The sequence below is a fragment of the Astyanax mexicanus genome, chromosome 9, assembly GCF_023375975.1.
Source record: "Astyanax mexicanus isolate ESR-SI-001 chromosome 9, AstMex3_surface, whole genome shotgun sequence".
Taxonomy (NCBI): Eukaryota; Metazoa; Chordata; class Actinopteri; order Characiformes; family Acestrorhamphidae; genus Astyanax; species Astyanax mexicanus.
In genome coordinates this window covers 29,750,212-29,776,658 of record NC_064416.1, presented here as the reverse complement: position 1 = coordinate 29,776,658, position 26,447 = coordinate 29,750,212, and the positions used below count along the sequence as shown (strand labels likewise).

The window sequence follows — 26,447 nt, the reverse complement described above, 5'->3', positions numbered from 1 at the left end:
AATAAACAATACTGGACAGATATAATCTGTCTCTAGTAGATATATAATGGGAAATGAGAAAAGTGTGATTTTTTCTTTTGCTAAAAACAGCAAAAAAGTAGTAACCTGATGTGATAATTAGGGGTCGGTGATATGGCACCATATTTTAGGGTATAATATTGTTCACGATATTCAAAAATGTTGGTGATATTATTGCGTATGATAAGATATGGCACACCCCTAGTTGATACTCTACCTAATAATGCCAGATGTGTGCTAGGTTTAATGCCACTCTTCGAGCTATATAATACAAAAATGAAAGCCTAAAGCTTCACTTCTAATGTTAATGTGAGAAACCAAAACAAATTTTGTTTCTAAATTAGTGCAGTAATGTATTTTTTTGCAAAACAAATAAATAAATAATTAAATTAAAATGGGTATTTTTTTTGTACAATATCAATATATTTTTGTCTTAGAACTGTATAAAAACACAGAGAGACAGACAGGCAGACAGACGTGTGCACACCTTGTGTAACGCAGTAGATCAAAGGTTTGTGGTGTTGTACTAAAGTGCTAAGTATCACCTGACCGGCTGACCTTTGGCCTGCTGCTGCTGCTGCTGCTACAGTGCGAGTGTATGTGTGTGTGTGTATTGTGGAGGGGGGGTGGGGCTAAAAGGTAAACAGGCTAAGTCTGCTCATGGAGACGCTCTAATCATTCACCTGATGCTAGCTCTGCTTAAAAGCCCATCAGCACATTCGGACCAGAGCCTGACCCAGCCTGAGGATTCAGGTTTTTTTAAACATGGTGGCTCACAGGCTCGGTTTATCTGGACCAGCTTTATCTGGACACTGAGACAGGGCACCTGAGGACAGTCTGGAAAGAGCAGACAGTGTAGAGAGACCTGTAGAGAAGTACTGCCAAAAGAATAAAGACTAAAACTCTCTGGGTCGAACAAACAAACATGGCCCTATTGGCACCAGGGCAGTTTTAATGCATTTGGGAGCCCCAAACACAATGAACATGTTATCAGCTCATTCAAAAAAGTTGCACTAAGCAGTTTGTTAAGTAGCACTGACAGCTAGTAACAGGCAGGTAATTAACATAAACATTACCCATATATTTTGCTGTATAGCCACCTGCTGCTAAATTACACCATTGGTACAATACAGGCAGGCCTAATTTATCCAGTGTAAATGATCACATACATACATTATTTTTGTTTTTGTCCTTTTTCCTTTCCCTCCTTTATTTTCAGGCTTCCCTGACAAAGTTTCTGAAGTTTCATATTTTGTCTGCAGCAGGAATCACAAACCTAGCTGGCTGGTCACTGTCAACAACCAGAGGGAGATGCCCCCTTGAGGGGGATTCTGATAACAGTATCTTTTTAACTTTTTTGCATTGGCATCAAAGAATTTAAAGGGATGTTGACACAGTTTGTCGTTGCATTCAATTCATAACCTGTTGTTGTCTGGGGGCCCTAGGCCAGCTCGGCACCCTAAGCACCTGATTGGTTCGCTTGCCTTGTTGCAACAGGCCTGAAGAGGGGTATAAAGCCCCCAGAAATTCAGCTGTGGAGCAGTGGAACTGTGTTCTCTGGTATGGTGGAGCTCTGTCCAGTACTTTTGTATAGATTCCTAAAAGGGTTTGAATGGAGCACCATCATTCCAGAGAACACAGTTCCACTGCTTTTATTCTATATGGACAAAAGTATTGGGACACCTGCTCATTCAAGGGTTTTAAAAAGAGTTTATCTTGCTTTTTGTTGGAGTAACTGTCTACACTGTCGAGAGAAGACTTCCTGCTAGATTTTGGACTCAACATTGTTGTGAGGATTTGATTGCCTTTGCCAACAAGAGCATTAGTGAGGTCAGGATGTTGGATAGATGATCTCCACCCCACCACCTCAACTCATCCCATCCAAAAAGTATTGGATGAAGCTCCATCTTTTCAAAGAACACAGTTCCACTACTTTACAGCTCAACACTGGAGGCTTTATACCCCTTCTTATAGCCCATGCCTGGCGCCAATACAGTCATGTGTATCTGCTCCAGCTCCAGAGGGTCCTATTCTTTTGAGAGTACTTCTCTTCTACAGGGACTAGACAAGCTGTGTTAAGGTAGCTAAATGTTAAATCCTTTAGAAGGGGCGTCTCCAAACATTTGGACATATTAGTGCAGATGGTTTGTGGGCTTATTAGGGACTTTCCTCTAGATTTCTTGTGTGTGTTTGTGTTTCTTCTTTTTAAAGCTTTGTTTGTTCATATATTTTAGTTTATATATTTTACAGAAGCATCTGAAAGGTTATAGATGGCTTCTTATGGTTTAGAGTTTTCATGTGAAACTCTATCACTTGATTATTTGATAAAATAACCACTAAAGTAATTTATAGAGTTCCCATAGAGTACAACAGTAAACAGTGCAGCCGGAGTAGCTACAAACAGATACAAACCCACACCCTACTGTACCTGCTGAGTACACACTGACTGTGTGTGTTTGTATGTGTTTGAGAGGGGGGGGGTGTATAAGTTGGACATTCACACGGGATTCTTGTCTTGTTTGAACACGAACCTGCAGCACAGAAACTCTCACACAGATCACTAGTGCACACACACATTTGCATACACACAGTGAGTCACTGAAACACAGCTCTAATTCTCACACTCATCCCTCGTTTCTCCCTCTTCTACATCATTCAAACATCATTATTGCTTTATATCGCTATCTCTCTCTCTCCCCTGTTCTGTGTATGCCTCACTCTACCTCAGTGTCTCAGCAGCTCAGTCTCTCATTCTGATCCTACATAAAACATCAGCAGCTCCACTCACCGGCTGTGTCCCAAATCTCCAGCTTAGAGCTAAAAATGTGTGTCTGAACCTGACCAGACTGCAGTGTGAACAGTTGGGTCAACTCAGGTATGGATATACACTGACGAGCCAATCATTATGATTATCTGCTTTATATGGCTACAACTAAAGAATATTTTGGTAGTCGACTAATCTGACGACTATTGAGTGGATCAGTTGATCAGTCAATAAATATTCTTGCCTTGCCATTTATCACTTAAATGAGCAGCTTAACATAGAATTGAAATGCCATTTACACAAACAGACATTTAAATATGAAATATTTTGATATTTTGTGAGTAAATATATAATATGTCTCGTATTTGTTTCGCACTGTAAGGCGTACTTAAAATCTTTTAATTTTCCCAAAAATTGTCAGTGGGCCTTATAATCAGTGCATCTTATGTATGAATTTTACCAGTCAGGTTGTAAGGAGCACTGAGGCTCAAGACTGGAACAGTAATAGCATCAGCCGCTAATCACGCTAAGCCCTAGATCTTTTGCCATTCAGAGGTAATTATTATTAGCCTGTAGCCTGCTGCTGACCCTGGCTACCAGTGCTGGAGCAGCATTAGCATTAGCCACTAACCACGCTAAGTGCTAGCTCTTTTGCCGTTCAGGAGTTTTAGTGGCGTTTCTCCAGCACCGAGGCTAGCAGTTCTGGAGCAGCATTAGCATTACCTAAGGTTAACTGAGCTGTAACCTTCGCGATTAGAGTTTTAAAAAAGGCTACGTTGGAAGCTAAGTCTGGCTACACAACCCTGAGGAACACTCAGGGTTCCTCAGTATAGCGCTGTCAGGGGGCATTTACAAGCTCTTACCATGACTAGCAGTTAGCCGCTAATGCTAATGCTGCTGCAACCAGCCTAAAGTGGAAATCTGGAAATCTAAGCTTACTATAAATAAACGGAAGCTCTTTACTCACCCAAATAAACAGTTTTCAGGGGAGAAATCTGTGTAGATTAACATCCATTGCTCTGGATGACATTAAAAGATTTTTTTTTTGTTAAGATTTACAGTTTTGTTTATTTAGCTTAGCTTTACTTAACTTAGTTACCACCCCACAACCACTCAGTGGCAAGACCTAATGAGTTACAGGAAAAATATAGCAACACCCCTGTTCCTTACTAGTACAGCATAATGCATCTTATAATCAGGTGCGCTGTATGTATGACAATAGACCAGACGTTCACTGATAGCGTGCCTTATAATCCAGTGCTCTATTTGTCCGTCACTCTCTTAACCCCCGCCCCATTGCTGCTGATCATCTGGTAATATATGGTGCAAGGACAGACATATTAAACAGCCTTTAAACACATTAAACACTGCTCAAATTAGACTGACACCTTTCTGGGCATCAATTAACTGTGACAGCTCAATTAAGTAATACACGCTTCATGCCAGCGTTTTCTGCATCAGAAAGCACAGCACAAGGCCAGTGGGGCAGCACCGGTCACCCAGTCGGAGTGCTGGATAAACTGTCATCAGAGGGCAGTAGGTCAGTGGGTGTACGTGGTGCTGATCGTTATTGAATAAGGTGGAGTTGTAAATGATGAGCGCTGCGACGTGAAGACGCCAGTCAGCACGTTAGAGGAACCAGAGAGATGTACAGGAAGTGCTGACATCACAGAAAGTCACACAAGATCAGAGTTCACTAACGTCCAAATATAGACCTTTTTCTGATCTCTCTAAAGGGAGTTTTACTGCAGTGTACAGTGATCACGACACTCGTGGTCTTTTATCACAAACTTAAAAACCTATTTAGATGTATATCTTTATAAATGCAGTACTTTGTCTTTCTTTTTAAACAAATAACAATTACAAAAATTTAAATATTTACTAAATGAAAAAAAAACACAAAGCACAACACATTTACCTCAGCAGTGCTACACTAATCATTAATGTACCTTAGGAGCGCTAATCCACTTATAATGTAAGTGAAATTCATACAAAGGAAATACAGACAATCTTTTGATTAAGAAAACAAATTCTAAGGCTAAGTTGCTCAGCCTTGTACAGCTTGTATCTTTTAGATGGAGAACAGACAGTTTGTGAAGGGGTAGTAAACTGGGTAAAGTGATACTGAGTGTGATAAATGATGCTGAATGCTTGATGATGCTTACTTAGTTTACGTGAGTAAACTGTAAAAATGAACTTAAACCTGCCGTTTGTCGGCTCCCTCCCTCAATCCCTGCATTGCATACAGCAGTGCTGCGATACGCTGCTCTGTTGCCCTGATACAAAGAAATACAGGCAGTCTTTTGGTTAAGAAAACAAATGCTAAGGCTAAGTTATTTAGCAATCATTACTATCCTAGCTTTGTACAGCTCGTATCTTTCAGATGGAGAACAGACAGTTGAGCACCTGTGAAGAGGTAATAAACTGAGTAAAGCGAAACTGAGTGTGATAAACGCTGAATGCTTTATTTAGTTACATTTCTGTGAGTAAACAGTAAAAATGAACTTAAACCTGCCGTTTGTGGGTCTCTTTTTGCCGTCTCTCTCCCTCACTCCCTGCATTGCATACAGCAGTGCTCCGATATGCTGCTCTGCTGCCCTGATGCAGAGAAATACAGGCAGTCTTTTGGTTAGGAAAACAAATGCTAAGGCTAAGTTGCTCAGCCAACCTCACTATCCCAAACTTGTACAGCTTGAATATTTCAGAAGGAAAACAGACAGTTTGTGAAGGGGTAGTAAACTGAGTAAAGGGAAACTGAGTGTGATAAATGCTGCTGAACGCTTTATTTAGTTACATTTCTGTGAGTAAGTAAAAATGAACTTAAACCTGCCGTTTGTCAGCTCTCCCTGCCGGCTCTCTCTCTCACTCCCTGCATTGCAAACAGCAGCGCTCCAGTACGCTGCTCTGATGCCCAGATACATGCCACCATTACTTAAACAAACATTAATGTTGGTGAAATCAATGAAACATGGTACAAATTATTATGTCTTTTTATTTATTCAGTCAAAAAACAAAGTGATTATTTTTTTGCATGTTTGGCTGAATATTTTTAATAAATCCCTTCTCTCTCTCTTTCTCTCTCTCGGTCAGTGTGCTATTCTCTGCAGGCCACTGTTGGGTGAGGGAGAGATCCCCATAGAAGCAGAACAAAAGGTTACGAGAGGGCAAGCGCTTCACTCGCAAGAACGAAGCTGCAGGAACAGCAACTGTACGTGCATGCGAGGGTGTGTGTGTAAGTGTGTGTGAGAGGCTGTGTGTGTGTGTGCATGTGTCACCAAAGGTGAGTGCATCTGTGACTTATGCTCCTCTGGGTCTGGCTCTCTTCCAGTCATCGCTGAGTCACAGCAAGCAGAGTGTGTGTGTGTGTGTGTGTGAGAGAGTGTGTAATGTGTGTGTGTGTGTGTGTGTGTGTGTGTGAGTATGAGTGTGTAGTGTGTGTGTAGTGTATGTGTACGCATCAGTGTGTGTGTGTTGAGTTTAAACTTGATGGATCAGTCTTACGGAGGATCTGGGTTAAGCCTGGTCATGTTGAGACTAACAGATGCCAACGTCTCGCACCCTGTCCCACAGCCTTCATTCAGTCTGGCCAATGAGACTCGGATCACAATATGGGGGGGGTGGGGGGTGGGGGGGGGTTGGGGAGTCCCTGATCAGGACATCCCTGTCATGTAAGCACTACACTATGAAATATTTTTTTTTAAGGCACACTATCAATAAATGACTATTTCTGGTCTATGTTTATACATAAGCTGCACCGCAATTTTAGATGCAATATAAGCAACAATAGTAAGGAACAAGGTAGTGCTGGGCGGTATACCGTTTATACGGTACACCGGAGAGTGATTTTGAACCGGTATGGGTTTTTTTCTCATACCGCTACAGGTGTAGAAGTGTAGAAGAAGCACAGTAACGGCAGCTCAGCTCAGTCTCACACTGGTTTGCCTGAAGAAACATGAGATCAGAACTCCTACAGGCTCTGCTGTTATTCCCTGCAATATGAGTAACTATAGCTGTGTTTAAAAATATTATTACTGTAGCTTAAAGTATTAAAAAATAATAATAATAATATTAAAATATGAATGCACACTGAACTGAATTTATTTGTTAACTGGAGCTAGTGGAATTATGATAATCTGATAAACAGATACTTAAATACTGTAATGTCCCTAATGGCTTTAATAATAATACACTGTAAATTGATATTTAACTTGTGTTTTACTTGTGCAATAAAGCTTTTGAGAAATACCTCTTCTGAATACTTACATTATGAGTATTTTAGGTTCATTTATAGGTTACGAAACTATTTAAGATTTAAGTTTAAGTTTCGTAAGGGAAGCTGTGTTAAACTTGTTGGCGTATCTCTTTTTAAGCCTATTGTTTACATTCTTCAGCTGTTTTTCTTTCAATAAAGTCTGATGTCTTCATATATTGTGTAATTTTATGAGACAAAGTAAACCCAATAGTAACCAAAGCCTTAATTTAAAGAATTAATATTTGATATTATATGTACTTCTAACAGTACAGTCAAGTCACAGACCTATATTTAAGCATAAAAGTCATGAAAAAAAAAACTATAAATAAATAATAATACAAAAAAATACAGTGATATACCGTGAAAACGTCAGAATCTTGCAAAATACCGTGATATGCATTTTTGGTCACACCGCCCAGCATATATTCTCAACAACGCAGTTAGCAGCAGCACGGTTAGCAGCAGTGCTAGCCACAGTTAGCAGCAGCGTAAGCCAGAGAACTATCAGCTAGCGCTTCGTCCTACGCAGCTTGTTTTAATACAGTTCTTGCACCGTTTTAAAAGTCAGATTTAATGGCTTTTTAAGACCCTTTTAAAACCTCAATAAATATAATTTAAAAATGTAGTCATACTTTCTTTGCTAGAAAATAATGTATTGTATTGGAAATCAAAATGTAACTTTTCCCATTTGTTATAATTTTTTTTATTTTGTTCCATACAAAAAGTTAGTATGTTAGCTAACTCACCACTAAAATTAGCTAGCTCTCTGTTAACCTTGGTTCTCTCCCCGATAACAGAGCTAACTCGCCACTAAAGTTAGTATGTTAGCTAACTCACTGCTAATGTTAGTATGTTAGCTAACTCACTGCTAACGTTAGTATGTTAGCTAACTCACTGCTAACATTAGTATGTTAGCTAACTCACCGCTAAAATAAGTATGTTAGCTAGCTCGCCGCTAAAGTTAGTATGATAGCTAGCTCGCCGCTAAAGTATGTTAGCTAGCTTGCCGCTAAAGCTAGTATGTTAGCTAACTCACTGCTAACATTAGTATGTTAGCTAACTCACCGCTAAAATAAGTATGTTAGCTAGCTCGCCGCTAAAGTTAGTATGATAGCTAGCTCGCCGCTAAAGTATGTTAGCTAGCTTGCCGCTAAAGTTAGAATGTTAGCTAACTCGCTAGTAACGTTAGTATGTTAGCTAGCTCGCTGCTAAAGTTAGAATGTTAGCTAACTCGCTGCTAACGTCTGTATGTTAGCTAGCTCGCCGCTAAAGTTAGTATGTTAGCTAGCTCGCCGCTAAAGTATGTTAGCTAACTCGCTAGTAACAGTAGTATGTTAGCTATCTCGCCGCTAAAGTTAGAATGTTAAATAACTTGCCACTAACGTTAGTATGTTAGCTAGCTCGCCGCTAAAGTTAGAATGTTAGCTAACTCATCACTAATGTTAGTATGTTAGCTAGCTCGCAGCTAAAGTTACTATGTTAGCTAACTAGCCGCTAACATTAGTATGTTAGCTAGCTCGCTGCTAAAGTTAGCTAGCTCTCCGTTAACCTTAATTCTCTCCCCGGATTAGATGTTTGAAAATGTAATACCTACAGCAAATTTACAGTTAATTTAAGCCAATTTAAACCTTAATTAGACAAATTTGAATTTAAGATATTTTAAGACTTTTGAGGCCTGCGGAACCCTGGGTTAGCAGCTAATGCTAATAGTGCTACAGCCTTGGTGCTGGAGAAACGTCACTGAAACTCCTTTATAACGATGAAATTCAGCTCCTTACAACCTGATTGGTAGAATTCATACTTAAGGCAAACTGTCAATTTTTGGGGAAAATAAAAGGATTTTAAGTGCGCCTTACAGTGTGAAAAATACAGTACTTTACTAAAACCACAGCTAAACATCATCTGTATAAGCCTGAGCAGTACACCACGGCCTGACTGGCGAGTGCCATCAACAAAGACCCTCTGCTCAGACTGTCCTCTCTCTCACTGAGCATCTCACTACGAGCTGATCTGTACTAATATTGATCGTAGCTGCAGTAAAAATGTGTAAAAATCATTTTATTTCATGAACCACCTTAACGCCAGATTCATTTCTCAACCACACAAATAATAAATAAATATAACCACAATACAGACAAATGAATAAATCAATAACTGAATATATTTCTGTATAGCTGGTGGGAATACGGCTGAATATGGTAAGTTTTTGGAATGCTTCTCGCAGCACAGCGGCTCAATGTGTTTGCAGACAGCTAAGGGGGGCAATGTCGCAATGCATTGTGGGACAGAACGCAGGTGACGGCCAAGAAAATCAGCCCATTGGGGGGTTGGGGCAGGTTGCTGTGGCAACAAAACATGACATAGGCCTGAGCAAATCCATGCCGTGAGAGCGAGTGAGCCACCTGATAACAGAGAGAGAGAGAAAGAGAGAGAGAGAGAGAGAGAGAGAGAGGAAGAGAGAGAGAGAGAGAAATGATTTCAAAGCCACACATTTCTTCTGTATTCTGTATCTTGGTAATAAAACAGAATTCAGGCTTTTTGAGAAAGAGGACCAAAAAACAAAAAAGATGGAAGAAGGGAAAACAGAACAAAAGGTTAGAAGTGAATACAACAAAAATGAAAGCAGCCAAAGTAAACACTGTATCTGAGATATTAAAAGCGGAGAAGTGATTAAAGGAGACACTACCAGAGAGAGAGAGAGAGAGAGAGAGAGAGAGAGAGAGAGAGAGAGAGAGAGAGAGAGAGACTGACTGAGCAGTTTATACAGACTGTTTAAAGGAGCACTTTTTTTTAAAGGAGCACTGTGTGAACAAATGCTAACTGGTTTGGAGAGCCTTAGCTGCTATGCTAAAAGCCAGGTTAAGGTAAGTGCATATTAGCAGTGAGGCTAACAGTCTAGGCTGCTGGGTCTGTTAGCAGCTCTAAGCATTGCTGGGCACTGCTGTCAACACACCCTAACCCTGCTGAGACCCACTGTAGCATTGCAGCTAACATGTTTTAACACTGTTCAGACTGGCCAATTTATCTGTTAGCATCAAGGCCAGAGGCCGACTGTTAGCATCGTAACTAACTTGCTGCTATCCTGCAGATGTTGGCTGTTGGTACTATGCCTATTCCGCTTCAAACCCATCCAGCCTGACTGCGGTGCCTTCAATATTATTGGCAGGGACTAGACGATCTGTGTGTGTGCATTTGCACATCTGTGTCATCAATGGCTGCAATTTAAAATAGCTGAATGCATTCACTACAAAGGGTGTCCAACAACAATTGGATATGTAGTGATACAGTGTGCCTGAGGGCACGTACAGGAAGTGAAAGTGCACTGGTTGCCTGCGAGTGTGTTTGTGTGCATGTGTGTGTGTGGGAGAATTACACACTCATCTCAGAATAAAATTTCTTGGAGCATGAACCATGTGACCTCTGAGCTCTCTCTGAGAGAGAGAGAGAGAGAGAGAAAGACAGAAAGAAAGAAAAAGAGGGGGCGGGGCTAGGGAGTGGACTGTACTGCACATACAGACTCACAGAGCAGCTTGAGTCAGTGTGTGTGTGAGAGAGAAAGAGAGAGAGAATATGTGCTCTCTCTCTCTCTCTCTCTCTCTCTCTCTCTCTCTCTCTCTCGTAGGGAAGTACTGGGCTCACTTTGCGCTGGGGGGTCAAGGGTTGTATCTCTTCCAGCACATTCTGGGCCGACGTCCAACTAGAGCAAGGAAAAGAGCCGAGCACAGAGCGGGCGAGAGACACTCGGAATCTGAGAGCTCAGCTTCAGATACCAACTCTCTCTAACTGCCAACAATCAAACACTCAAACATCGCTTAATAAATTAAATAAATACAAATAGTTCAAATCAGGGCTGTAAAAAAACAACATAACTTAATCGTTATTGCAATTTGAGTTTTCACTACATTGAAAAAGCTGTTATAGCTGTTAGAAATGGCTTGAATAGCAATAAACTCAAACTGCACGTGCAGCAACAGGGGGAGCTCTTCACACTGCAGACTGTGCTCACATGACCTATCAAGGCTGAATGTAGAGTGAGGAAAAGCTAGACAGAGTGAGGAAGTGGTAGACAGAGCTACGCAGAGTGAGATTGAGTCAGGTAGAGCTAGGTGGAACTAGGTAGATTGAGGAAGAACGAGATCAAAATAGAGGAGTCAGAGTGAGTAAGAGGTAGGCACAGTGAAAAGGCGAGCTAGTGGCAAGCATAGTGGAGTGAGGTAGAGTGAGGGTAGAGTGAGGTAGAGCTTGGCAGAGTGAGAGTAGAGAGATGTGGGGTGAGGTAGAGCGAGGGTAAAGCTTGGTGGAAGAATGTAGAGTAGGGTAGCGAGATGTAGAATCAAAAAGAGCGAGGTAGAGTGAGGTAGAGCTTGGCAGAGTGAGAGTAGAGAGATGTGGGGTGAGCTAGAGCGAGGGTAAAGCTGGGTGGAAGAATGTAGAGGAAGGTAAAGAGATGTAGAATCAGCAGGAGCGAGGTAGAGTGAGGCTGGAATGAGAGTAGAGAGATGTGGGGTGAGCTAGAGCGAGGGTAAAGCTGGGTGGAAGAATGTAGAGGAAGGTAAAGAGATGTAGAGTCAGGAAGTGCAAGGAAGAGTGAGGAGAAGAGGGGTAGAATGGGGTACAGAGAGAGGTATAATGAGTCAGAGGTCCATGTGTTGATAATGTGGTGGCAGGATCTCTTATTTATATTTTTTAGACATTTCTGGTATTAAAGGGGAACGTTCGCTTCAGTATGTTTGTTTGTTTTTGTTCGTTTGTTTATTTGTTCTTTGAGCAAAGTAGACATCTCTAAAAAAAACAACAACAGTCCACCAGTGTCCATCAAAGTCCAGCTAAAGCTCATCCTGCTCGTCCTGCAGTGTCCACATTCATTCTGTTCTCCCGGGATCAGCTTTAATTGCTCGCTTCTGTTGCCCTCAGGCTGAAGTGGGTACAGTCTTCCAATTCACCAATTTACAAAACCTCCTACTGTCTCAGTGCTCCAGATATTCAATGACTGAGGTAAAATCACCTCAAGTACCTTGTACAATATATCGCCATGACCTTAATCATGACCAACTTTTTAAAAAACTTTTTTTCAATTAATAATCCAGTATATGCACTTTGTCCATTAAAAGCAACGTTTTATAACTTATTTATGTTTAAATTATGCTTGATATTTTTTTATTTTTTACAATGCAAATCCATTATATGAAACACACACATGCACGCACACACACACGACTTGGTGGCAGATGGTGATCATTTAATATCCTGACCTCACTGAGCTCCTGTAAGGCTAAATGCAATCAATCAAATCCTCACAGCAGTGCTCCAGAATCAAGCAGAAAGTCTCGTCTGGACAGTAGAGACAGTTACTCCAACAAAAACATATTAAAAACATCTCTCATAACATTAGGCACAAATAATTATATTGGAATTATACAGGTATTAGCAATAACTACTTTTTTAGAAACATCGGCATTAGCCATATTTCAAGCCGATGTTTGCTGATGTATTTACTGTATGCAGGAAAAGGATCATGCAAAGCTGGCTGCACTACTACAATTGGCCAACACTGGCCACACTACTTTTAAATGAACTGAGTTAAGCTAGTTTCTGTAAGTTCGGCAGTTATATATATATATATATATACACACACATATACGTATATATGTACGTGTGTGTGTAAATATATATACATATATATATTTGTACAATCGGATAAAGTCCATTTCTATTTGATATTTCAAACCTTTTTTTTAATACTGACCTAAAATAAATAACATTAGGGGTGTTTAAAACTATCAGTAAATCAGAGGATCACAATATTATGTTTTTCAATACACTTCTAATTATTACTGAACAGTTTACATTTAAAGATTGGTGTCAGCATCCACAAGAGTCGCAGGTGCCACTGGTGATGGGGACGCACAAAGGGGTGGGACAATTGGTCAACCAAATTGGGAGAAAATGGGGAAAAATCTGAAATAAAATTATATAAAAAAAAAGAATTTAGCTTAGCTAATGGTACTATACCTGTTCTGTGTAGCCTGTTTCTTTTAGCCAGAAAACAAATAGACAGCTTATAAAAATAAAACTGTAGTAAACTGGCAGAGAGTGTGAGACGTGAGTGATACTAATTGTCTCATCTCATGTAATTAGTGCAATTGGAGCCTTAAAATGAACCTGAACCTGACATTTTTTAGTTCTGTTAACAGGTTTGCCAGACCGCCACAGGGGTTTCTTACCAAAACAGGTTTCAAACATGTGGGTCTGACAGTGCTGCTAAAAAATCCTAAAGGAAACACTTTTATTGCACATGCGCAGATTACAGTAATGATACTAAAACTATTAGTATTTTTGGCACTATAAGGCACACTTAAAATCTTTTCATTTTGCCAAAAAATGTCAGTGTGGATTTCAATCCGGTCCGTTTTATGCATGAAGTTGTAAGGAGCAGGTAGCTAATAACGCCCTGGCTTACCGCAACACTCAGGGTTCCTCTGTGTAGCGCTGTCAGGCAGCATAAGCCAATAACCACAGAAATATGTGTAGATTAACATCCAGCGCTTGTTTGACTTTGGAAATTTTTTTTAAGAATTTTGCTATGTATTTTTTTGGAAAAATATATATATATATATATTTTAAGAATTTTGCTACGTATTTTTTGGGAAACATATGAAAAATATTGATATTGTATCATATCAGAATATTTTGTTTTCAAAATCACAATATTGATTTTTAATTATTAGTTTAGATATAAAAACTGGTGTCAAACAGTGGTTCATTTAGGGTTGTGTTTAAATCCACTCTCATTAAGATTCCACTGTTCCAATTTGGATAAAAAGTTAACTTTTATTTTATTTAGATTTTATAAATATCATAGTGTATTTTTATTTATTTTTATATATTCTGAATTGATCACCTCCCAATATGTTGTAATGAATTGAGTTGTTACCCCTGTATTGTGATAAGTATCGTATCGCCGAGTCCTTGCGGATACACAGCGCTGATATCTAAGCAGCGTCTCTGAAATCAGGCTGCTTATGTTCAGTAATAATGTGTCCAGCTCTTCTGCTGGGCGGTGGAAAGCTTCTCTATATCACATTATTCTTTCATAGCTCGCTTCACGCCACCGCTGTAACTCATCTCCGAGCGCTCGGATCACCTAACCTGATAAGCAGCATTTCGTCAGCAGAGCTGAATCCAGTCGTCCCAGCACCGCACAACACCGGCCCATTAACTAAAACACACACACACACATCAAATACGGATCAATTCAATTACCAATATTCCTCTTCCTCCCTCGTCATTCTCTCAGCGGGACCGCCTCTCCACTCCACTGAAATAATTAAGAAACTTTAGAATACCTGATCCAGAGCAGGCTGAGCAGCATTCAGCGCAACACCGACCTGCCCAATGCTGAAGGACGCAATATGCAAATTAACTACTTAACCAACCATAAGGACTGTGTGCTGAGAGCGACTGGTCAAACGCAGAGTTTAGATGAACTACATGTAATGATTTTGCAACTGGCAAAATTACCTGAGATACAAAATATTGTGGAACAATAAACACAATATACACAGATATCTGATACTTAAATATCTGCAAACTCAATCATGATTGACTAGGTTTAAATAAAAAAAGTTGCAAATCTGCAAAACACATTAGATAAGTGTTGTATAATTTCATATTCAATTAATATTGAAAAAAATTCTGACACTATCATGATATAGTGATATTGTTGAATGCAGTCTGTTTTGTGTTTATTTTGCTTTTTACTTATTATGCTTGTAATTACATGCACTAAATATGCTGCACTTTAGTTTTGTGGTACATTTTTGTTAGTTTTTAAATATTTTTTTAAGTCTTGGTAAGTTACTGCTATAAAACAGACAAACATTTTTTACATTTAGATTTTTTGGTATTTACTTACTACTTTACTACTTATTTACTTACTACTTTATTTTTTGCAAAAAATAACTTAAAATACTGTAATATTATTTTTGGGCCATTATCTCCACCCCTGCAACACATTCCAAAAGTTTTGGTCAACACAATAATAAAATAATCCAAATAAAGTTAAAAACTGGATGTTCTTTATTGTTTTAGAGTGTATATTATTTTAATTATTACCGTATGAGCTGGCCTGAGGAATTTTATTAAGAAGCCCACAATAGTGGATTAGCCACAATGGTTTATGGCTAACAGGCAATGCTAATGTTTTGTGAGCTGAATTATTGGCTGATGTTTGATAACTGATGGATGCCTCTGGGCTGATTAGATTGGGCAGGCTTGTGGTTTGATATGATATGTGGATTATGGCTACAGTTTACTCAAGTCTCTATTTTTGAAGTTAGAATGCTAGCTAAGAGACCAATGGTCCCAATGTAGCTGGCTAACAGCTAAATGTTGATGCTCACATCTGTTCCAAGATGGATTACTTGCTTTTTTTATCCATCTTATTCTGTGTGATTAAAGTGGGCGGCCATGTTTGTTTACTTTTTGTTAGATGTTACGATGCTGCATGGGACCAAATACAGATATCAGATGATTATTTAGCCCTAGACTAGAGTAAATAAATACTAAGCTGACCTTTATTTTCAGTTTGTATATATATATATATATATATATATATATATATATATATATATATATATATATATATATATATATGTAGCATCACACACTATAAAGCTGGTACACCCAGATCAAGCAGAAGCAGAAGCAGCTACCGACTCAGACCCAGGCAGAAGTACAGTATCAGTCCAGTTATTCTCAATATCCCCAGGCCTCCTGTGCAGAACCGCTCCCCCGACACCAGTGTTCTTCTAAACCTACAGAACTGTGCCTGCTGGTTCCATAAAGAAATAAACCTCCTCCTTCTGCAGCCAAAGATCTGAGGTGAGGCAAAGAACTGTTGCAACACACAACCGGCCTGTTCCTCACTGAACAGGTCTACAGGAGCTGACTCAACCCAGTATCAACTTACAGGGACGGGCCGAACACCAGCAGGTCCAGATTCATCTTTCACGGCGGCCGAAGGTCAGGGCGCGTACGCTGAGCAAAACTAACCGCCGGGCAAAGTCCAGCCATCGCAGCATATGCACAGCTTCCCCGAGGCAGCGAGACACTGAGGTAGCGAGGCAGGTCCACCGCCACTTCCTCAAAGCGCTATTTTCACTTCCAGTCGACTGTAATGATAAGGTGATCTGCTCGTGAACACAAGAGTCAACCCGGGTCACGCAAATATTAGAGTACAGGTCAGTTCTGAGAACCGGACTTCCAGAAATCGAGCGGTTCATCTGTACCTGACCCTGCACCACATTTATCAAGGCCATTAAAGCCACACCACCAAACCGGCAGAACAAATGTAATTTCTTTGATGCAGCCACAGACTGGAAAACGTCCAGCGCCTCAACCCAGACTGCATGCAAGCCAAAGAAGTGCTCCACCACGGCAGCTCTGCCTGAGCCCTAAAATCAGCCCTTTTAAAACTGGAGATCAATTTAGTCTTAATGAATCAAAACATAGCTTTAATCAAAGCTGCTTAAGGAACCTTTATTACTTCTTAAATTTAAAACTCTGATGAGTCTTCAGAAGGAAAATGACTCCTGAAGGTCCTTAAACTTTCATGAAAGTTCCTCACAGAACCTAAGCGGTTCCCCCCTTCCACAGTTTCAAGTTTAAGAACCCCCTAAATGTTCCTCAACACTTAACAGCAAATTAGGCTTGCATACACCTCTAGGTACACCTCTGCACATGCCTTTCTGGACAAGCTAAGATAAGCAGAACCATCATTGAAACACAATAATTCGAGTCATTTTCGTTTGCGATACATTATCGATTGTGGCATCAAATACGGATAACTTTGGCTGTGAAATTCTGCGAAACTAGCACCATTAATGCACCAATATTTGTTTTTTTAGAAATATTATATGCTTTTTTTTTGAGAATGTTACCTCTTCAGTAACACGGATGCTGTTTAGATCGTAGAGATTCGTCTTGCAATAAACTGAATATTGCAGAATCACAGTATTGTGATATCATTGTTTTCATGGGCAGTGTATCATGACAATATCGTATCGCGGGATACTCTGCGATTCCCACCTCCATCCAAAAGCACTGGACGGAGGTCCATCATTCTAGAGAACACCGTTCCACTGTGTTGTTTTTATTTGCTTTACTTTTAAATAGTTGTCAATATTAGCAGTTGTCAATGGCATACAGTATTTCTGTCAGGGTAATATACAATACTCCCAAAGCATTGTGTTGAAAAAACGTCTATTAACGACAAAATATGACTGTTCTTTACTGCGACTGGTATCGCTGGAACTGTTGTGGCAGAGGCTGTGAAGTTCCTGCAAACCCAGCTAACCGTCTTCTCACAGCCGTTTTGCCAGTGCTGCCTAATTTGCCGTTTCCCGTCAACTCCCCAAGGCCACGATGACGCAAGTTGATTAACTTGGTGTTGTGTGCGAGAGATAGCGGTGCCACGGGTTTATTCAGATCAGTCAGAGCTGCTGTTACTGTAGCGTTTTCTCTCAAGGACTGTTACCAATCTAAAACTCGATACAGATCAAATTAATTGGGGGCGTCTCTCTTTTCGGACCACCTTGTACAAAAATTTGGCTTTTTGGTAGCTTGGTTAGTTGGTTAGTTTACGCTGTTAGTTTGTTTAAAATTGTCAGGACTACTTTGGTGCTGCTCATGCCGTTGCAATTTGATATTCAGATTGCGAGTGGTGTAGGAGTGAGGGAGTGAGAGAGAGCGATAGAGAGGGTAGAGAGACATGCAGTAAGACTGGTGGAGTGTAACTGGGCTGAGCGTGGCGGCTCTTTGGCCCGCTGCTCTCCCCATTAGCCTGCTCTGTAAGTGTGATATCCTACTGCGCTATTTATAGCGGCACACAGAGTCTGCAACCCGATCCGGAGGCCAGCGAGCCGGGTACGCCTCTCCAGCGCATCCAGCTCAACACCTCTCAGCCAGCACTGACCGTGCTCCCGGTCCAGCCTGCGGTCCGGACCCACGTCTTACCGTCCACCGGAGCGCTGCGTACCGCGACGCAAGCTCGAGGGTTGCGTCACGGGGGTTCTGGAGGAAGTGTGACGTGCTGAAACCGAAACGCTGTCATTCTGCATTCACTGCAGAGCTTTAAATAGTGTACATCAGGGTTTCATATTTACCACAGTAGAGTGGGTTCTAGGAGCTTGCTGCCTGAAAACACAGGGGTTCCTGCAGACATTAAAGAAACGCATTAAAGATCTGCTAATTTAGTCTGTGCTGAAATAAACCTTATATCTCTGACACTGAGACACTGAAGGGAAAGATGTTCTTAAATGCACTTTATTGCCAAAGGAATTCACTCACCTATCCATGTCCAGTCATGAAATTTCCTCATTAATTAATATTCCACAGTCAACTGTAGAGGGAATCAACTAGAAATGAATCAGTGGATCCTGAGGTGAATATTGTGCAGAAGTTGCCGACTTTTTGTAGAAACAATCACTACAGACCTACAGATTGGCTCAAGAATAGTAGAGCATAGAAAGATTCATGGAATGGATTCTATAGCCAAGCTATTTCTATGGCTGCATCAAAGCCTTCCATCACTAAGCACAATGCAAAGTCTTGGATGACGTGGTGTAAAACATGTAACCACTGGACTCAACCACTAGGGACATGTTCACTGGAGAGGCTGATTGGGTATCTTTGACTGGCAATCCAAAGAGCGAGTCCGGGTTTTGCAGTTGACAGTAAAAAGGTACTTGTCCAACTGCACTGTGACAAGTGTAAAGTTTGGTGGGGGGGGATCATGGCAAGGGGTTGTTTTTAAGTGTAAGGAATTCTTAATGTTTGGGGACAACGAGTTCCAGCATGATTGCAAACCAGTGCACAATTCAAGGTATATAAAAATATGGATGAGCGAGTTTGGCATGAAAGAACCTTACTGGCCTGCGCAGAGTCTTGACCTCAAACTGATAGAACACCTTTGGGATTAATTAGACTGGAGACAGGCCTTCTCATCCTTCATCAGTGTCTTCTTGCAACATTTTGAAAGTCAAATTTAATGCTTTTTAAGACCTTTTTTAGACCGCAATAAATATAATTTAAGACACAAATATATAGTCATATTTTCTTTGGTAAAAAATTGTTTGTTGCATTGGAAATCAAAACTTAATGTAGCTCAAATTCACCGCTAACGTTACTATGTTATATAGCTCGCCGCTAATGTTAGCTAGCTTGCCGCTAACCTTAGTTCTCTTCCCAGTAATGTAGCTTAGATAACTCGCTGCTAATGTTACTATGTTATATATCTCCGTTAACTTTAGCTCTCTTTCTGGTAACATTAGCTAACTCATCGCTAACTCAAGTTTGCGTGAGCCTTCCCACCAGCATTAAACCCACAGTCTGAAAATGTTATCCCTACAGCAAATGTACAGTATATGTACGACAATTTAAGACTTTAATTACCAGGATTTTAATTTAAGACATTTTAAGACTTTTTAAGGACCTGCAGGAACCCTGTGAAAGGAAGGTAAAAATTTCCCATAACCACACTTCTAAACCTTGTGGAAAGCCTTGAAGCTGAAGCAGTTTTAGCTGCAAAGAAAGAGCTAAAATCATATTAAACACTATGGATTAAGAATAGGATGTCACTCAAGTTCATTTTTTGGGAAGGCAAACAAGCAAACAGTTTAGGAAGTTTCCTAAGAATGTTTTACAATAAGGTTGGGAAATGTGGTAAAACACATTTTATCAAATTTATCACAATAAAATGAGATATTTTGAGATATTGTTTTTACCATATTTCATGCCATGAAAAACTAAACCACTCTGTGTATTAATATTTTATAAAATATTAAAAATATATATATTTTTATTTTTTTAAATTATATTTAGCAGATGTGATCTACATAGAAGACACCCCTTTTAATAAATACAAAATATATATTTATTTGCACTCATTGCTAACACATATGTGCAAATACATACACATACAGCTTGACAAGTCCCTCTAGAAGAGATGTACTGCCAATAGAATAGAACTCTTTGGAGCAGACAGACCTAAGAACAAGAAACTATTGGCACCATGACTAATGCCAGGCTTGGACTTGGAGGTATAAAGCCCCAGTATTGAGCTGTGGAGCAGTGGAACTGTGTTCTGTGGAATAATAAAGCCTCGTGAAATACTTTTGAATGGGAGATGTTGGAGAGTTGGGGTGAGAAGCATCATCCAACATTCTGATATCACTGAGCTGAGTGCAACAGAATTCTCACAGCAAAGCTAATGCTAATCCAAAGCCAATCTATCTGAAAGTCTTCCCTGGACAGTAGAGACAGTTACTCCAACAAAAGCGGGTTAAACTTTATTTAATAACCCTGATCTATGAAGAAACAATTAATGAGCAGGTGTCCCATAACTTTTGTCCATTTAGTGTACAATGGCTAACCTACTTGGGGGGCATGCCTCCACTATATTAATCTGGGTACAATATGAACAAACACTTAATTTATTTTAGCCATGAAAAAAACATTAGGCAATAATAAGTTACGCAATAATAAACTGAAGTCAGTGCTTTACTGTAAGAGACTGGCAGCACCGGGCTGTGGGCACACGGCCGATGGCATGGAAACACTGTACCACAGTTTTATTATTCGTTATTAGATTTACAGGCTTTTGTGTACCACATTTAAATGTAATATCAGTAGCTTACAGTTACTTATTAAAGTTAATATTCTTATAAAAGAGTATTAAAAGGGAAGTTGTAGAGGAAACTGACATTATTGATCCATTTCTCTGCTTCTGTTTTGGCTACTTTAATAGAGCTCTGAGTAAAGCCGTCTGTAGTTACAGGTCCCACACAGGGCTGTGTATTGATTAGAACTTTCTGATACGATACACATCACGTACAGGATTACGATTCAATATATTCAAATCTACTGCGATACGGTAGGCAAGGAAATATACTGATATTGTTATTGTGTGTGTTTTTAAAATCAATATTTGCACACATTTCTAGCTCAGAAAAACAGACCAAAGAGTCTAAAAGCGGAGAGAGTGCGCATTTCTAGCGCAGAAAAACGGGCCAAAGAGTCTAAAAGCGGAGAGTGTGCGCATTTCTAGCGCAGAAAAACGGGCCAAAGAGTCTAAAAGCGGAGAGTGTGCGCATTTCTAGCGCAGAAAAACGGACAAAAGAGTCTAAAAGCAGAGAGAGTGCGCATTTCTAGCGCAGAAAAACGGGGCAACAGAGTCTAAAAGCGGAGAGTGTGCGCATTTCTAGCACAGAAAAACAGGCCAAAGTGTCTAAAAGTTGTCTAGAGTTTAATATTAAGAGACATCATGAAATTAAACATCAATTTGAAAAATCTTAGTTTACACAACACTGTCAAAGATAAAGATAGTAAGTCAAGTAAAATGGTGTGTAAATGAAATAATTAGGAAAAAAGTATTATTTAAAGTGGTATATTTCATTATTTGTTTTATTACAGAGTGTGGCCCGTTACTTCAAATATATTTCTCCTTCTGGCCCCCAACAAAAAAAGTTTGGACACCCCTGCACTAATATATAGACATCTTCCATTATTTTTGCTAACCCTATTTATTTACTTGTTTAAAAGAGAGCCCATTAAAATCTAGCTCTTATTACACAAGTTAGAATAAATCTATGGCCTCTACAATAAATGTTCAAGAAGTTCTTTACACAAAATCACTCTCACATAAAGAGATCTCACCAGCTCTATTCTTGCCAGTTTCAGTCATCACTTTTATACAAATAAGCTGTTGCTGGCCACAACATATTTGCGCTGAACATTTACCACATATTAGTTTTATCTTGTTCAAAATGCCAAAACAAACAAGCTAGTTCATGCCTAACTGTGATATAAACACAAAATTCATAACTAAAAAAGTACTAACATCCCCCTTATCTGCTGACTTCCCACAGACAGGAGGTACAGATCCCTCCGTCAGATGAAGTCTGCTGGCCAATCTCGCTGTGTACTATCCAAGGTTCTTAATAGGCTGATTGAAATCATATTTCTTCAACTGATCTAATGGGTGGGGCTCTGGTGGGGTTGATGGGTGAGGGGTGGTGCCAGGGAGGATTTACAAAGGTTTCCTTATTGTGACGTCACAATAAAGGGGGCCATCCATACGGCTCACAGAAGCGAATAATTCCTGACATCACACTTTTTCAACTGATTTACAGAAAATAGATGGATGGATTTTGTTCACGCTAGGACTGTTTAAAGGGGCAGTCGATACCCAAGTGGAAATACACAAATATGCAAAAGTGAGTTGTGCATATGTCATCTTTAAAAACATACAAAATAATGTTTCACTTATTTACGATACTTGGATACTACGTATACTTGCATATATGTAATAAAAAAATATTTTTTTCTTTATTACTGGGATGCACTAAAGCATTTTGTTTTTGCCGAAACAGAAAGTAAACACAAAGAAAACCTGTGGTGCTAAAAACGGTACACAAAGCACATTTTTTCAGTTTTTTTTTTTGTTTTTGTGCATTTTGTCTTGGAGTAAAACACAAAAACACAATATAAAAATATGTATTGAACATTTTTAACAACCGTGTGACTGCAATTTGACTGTCAATAAAACACCATTTTTAGGACTAGGTCTTTTTACTTTTCCAAGAAATTATGTGTTCAAGTATTCAGTCCATGTCTCACATACACAGATGAATCATAAAGAGTATTTAGACTTTCTGAAGGATACAATATCAGGCCTGAGGAAATAGCATACAGCTCTATTGCCTGTTAAGTCTGTGGCGGTTGGTGGTTGTTGCTAGGTTACAGTGTATAAGGCGGAGCGATACTTAAAGAGATTTGGCCGGAGTGTCATTATGGGCTGTCACTTATCAAACACCTCACACACCATCACAGTGTGGGGTCAGAACTGACTGCCATATAATTACATAATAATACTACAATACAATACAACAAAAAATAGTGTATTACTGCAGCACACCAGCACCAATATTACATAGTACAGCATGGCCTGTTCAGACTGCCAGCCTAAATCTGATTACCATATTTAGATAGTATCCATATTGACTTTTGTTTATCTAGAATGTGACTACAATCACATTTACACAGATGTGTCTCAGTCTGGACGCTCTGGATGCTCAACCGGATTTCAAAGTGGATTTCAAAGCTCTGTTCAGACTGCCAGGAAAAAAATGATTTATTGCTAGATTGTGTCCAAATTGATTTCTGATAGTCTGAACAGCCAGAAACCTTATGAAATCTGATTTTAGCCAATAAGATCCAAACCACATTTGAAACAGGTCTGAAATATAATTTTAATAAGATTTGTGCAGATGCATCTCAGACTGGATTCTTGGGAGGCTAAAACCAGATTTAAACAACTAAGAAACAAATCTGATATGCCCGCAGTCTGAACACAGACATATAGTGAATATATCATAGTTTATTTACCTTTTGTAAAGAAACACAGATTCAATTAATAACCAAAAGCCGTAACATTCAGAGGAAGGGTATTCACAATTTTTTTTTTTACCCTATTTACACCTGGGCATTTCGTGTATCTTAAATATCAGCATGTTAATTGGACAAGATAATAAAAAAATACAAGTGTAAACTAAGACACACTCTAAACTGGCACAAATTTGATCATTTTAACCACTTCAGCAGGTGGTCTGATACGCATATAAAACATACAAATCCAATCATTTAAACTACTTCAGTAGGTGGTCTGAGACACATTCAAACAGATCCAAATCTGATTACTTCAACCACTTCAGGAGGTCAGACCAAACTAGCCCAAACCAAACTAAACCAGTCCAGACCAGGAAGAAACGCTCCAAGTTTACAAAACCTAATTTGGACTAGAGCAAGCCAACTACAGGTGTTAACTAAACTGTGATATAATTTCTCAGTAATTACTCAAAACAATGACTTCACATCTTAAAATAAGAAGACAGTATTTTATAACTAGAAAAAAAACTGAAAAAAATGGTTGCACAGATAACGGGATTACCACTGGTGGCTAAGATGTTGCTAAATGGTTGCTAACATGTTGCTATACTGTAGCTGTTGGTTGCTAAGGTGTCGCTAGGTGGTTGCTATGGCAACAGGGTGGTTCCTAAGGTATTATTTGGCTGATGCACAGGTGTTGCAATTGTATAGCTAAGTATTTCCTCAGTGGTTCCAGATAAGTTTCAGTTTTCTTAAAAGGAATAAGAGTGAATGGGAGGAACCAGGGATGACAAAATGCCAAACAAATGAGTGTGGGTCTGTTTTGCTGTGATTTAGAGCTGTGAAAAAAAGGATTATTGGTAAATCAGTGCAGGTATGCAAAAGCAGTATACAAGCACACCACACACAATCAAACAATCTAAAGTCGGAACAGTGCTAACATCTCAAAAACTGTGGAACAAGTTACACTACGAAAATTCGTCAGAAAAACAGTTATTTTAAAAAAATAAATAAAAGTTGGATAACAATAGCTGTGCATTACTTTGCATGCCTACAATAATGGCTTAGCCACTCAAAATACGATGAGCGTCTCTGAAAGATAAGACATTATCTTAACCTAATGACTTAGTATCTCAAAATAATGAGACAATATCTCACAATAACTACTAAGCCTCTCAAAATAATAACATTATTTCCAAATAATGTATCACATCAGAATAACAATATAGTATCTCAAAATAATGCATATGAAATATAAGACAGTATCTCTAAATAAACTAGTATCTCACAATAATGACATCATCTCAAAACAATGACCGAGCATCTGTAAATAGTATATAGTATCTTAAAATAGTATCTTAAAATATAGTATCTTAAAATAGTGACTAATCAAAGTAAAGAGGGAATCTCAAAATAATGAGAAGACTTCGTAGCTTGGAAATAAGCTGATAGTAGCTCAAATTACTTAGCATTATGAAAAAATATAACAATAATCACTTAGCTTCTCTACGTGACATATCTTAAAATAAAGTATCTTAAAATTGTAACTAAACATATTAATCTAATCTATAAAGAAAGTATAGCACTTAGCACTTAATATCTCTGTATGTCAAAAATAATATACCGGTATATATATTATAACGCAATACAAGAAAATATTCTCAACATTTTTTTTTTTTATTCAATGTTTTGTCAAATTGCCAGGATTGTCATTATCGCTAACATACCCCAACATACGGTGATATTATCTGTGATATTATTTCAGGGCCATATCGTCCAACCCTACTCAAAAAAATTAAACAAAATCTTGTTTTGTATCTCAAAATGACTTATCTCAAAATAAAGTAGCAATTCAAAATAATGACCCGGTATCTTGAAAATCTCTCAAAGTGGCATATTATCTTAAAATAAAGTAATTATTTAAAAATGAAATAGTATCTTAAACTAATGAGATAAATCTCAAATACATTTTTAGCATCTTCTAAATATTAATATTTAGAGGACATAATATAAGATGATACTCCTAAAATAAAGGCTAGGGATCGCAAAATCTCATATTTTCTCACAGTAACGACTTAACATCTTAGAATAGAGTATCTAAAAATAAAAGACAGTTTATTTATTATTATAAAATTGTGCTGAAGCAGCAATGTGCTGCTTGGTAAACACACACATATTGTAGTTTACAGACCCCCCTGACTACATACAGTAAACCCTCTACAAACAGAGGTTACAAGTTCCAGCAGCTCCTTTCTGAGTCTGAGCAACATTCAGTACAGCACTGTACTACTATATGACACCGATATCAACATATTAATTCAAATTATGTCCTAATATTTACCCCCAGCAGCTGCCAGTGTAAACGCTGGCATGTCTGCCCTGATTAATGGAAGTGAACAGAGGCCACAGCAGCAGCTCTGATAGCAGCATTACAACGTTACATAGCTCCACACCACACCGAATCCTTCAAGTGTCTGTGTGCCAAACAAGCTTATATTTAAGAAAAATCTAAATTGAACAAATTAAACCGACTTAAACACTCAAGGACGTGACGAATTCGCTTTGAATGTGTGTAAATATCTCCTTTAGCTCTGTCACACGCGGCCCTGATGTTTTTACACGTCTGTCGTCAGCTTATTAGTGGAATTAGCCGGTCCAAATCCGGGATGTAACGATCCGCTCCAGGATTTCGTTTTGACCGCCTGTGCAGGTTTGATGCAGCCGAGCTTCATCAAGTTTGCCGACGCGGTCGGAACGAAATCACGGAGCGGGTCTTTACCTCCCAGAACTGGATCGGCTAATTGTAATAGAGAGCTTAGCTAGCCATTAGCTAGCCATTAGCTAGCTAGCTAGCTGACAAGTCCAGCCTGGGCAGTAGCAGCAGCAGCAGCGGGCGACGCGTTTTCAGGCAAGCCTCAGAGCGCTCCTTCCTCGGTTGCACATTTCATGCCCCCCGCGGACCCGCTG

The 26,447-nt window shown here is 39.2% G+C and overlaps 1 protein-coding gene across 1 annotated transcript in view; it reads right to left on the bottom strand.

Annotated features, from left to right (window-relative positions):
* Positions 1-26,447, bottom strand: part of bcl9l (bcl9 like) — a 53,805-nt gene that overhangs the window by 26,959 nt on the left and 399 nt on the right. The window lies entirely within an intron of this gene.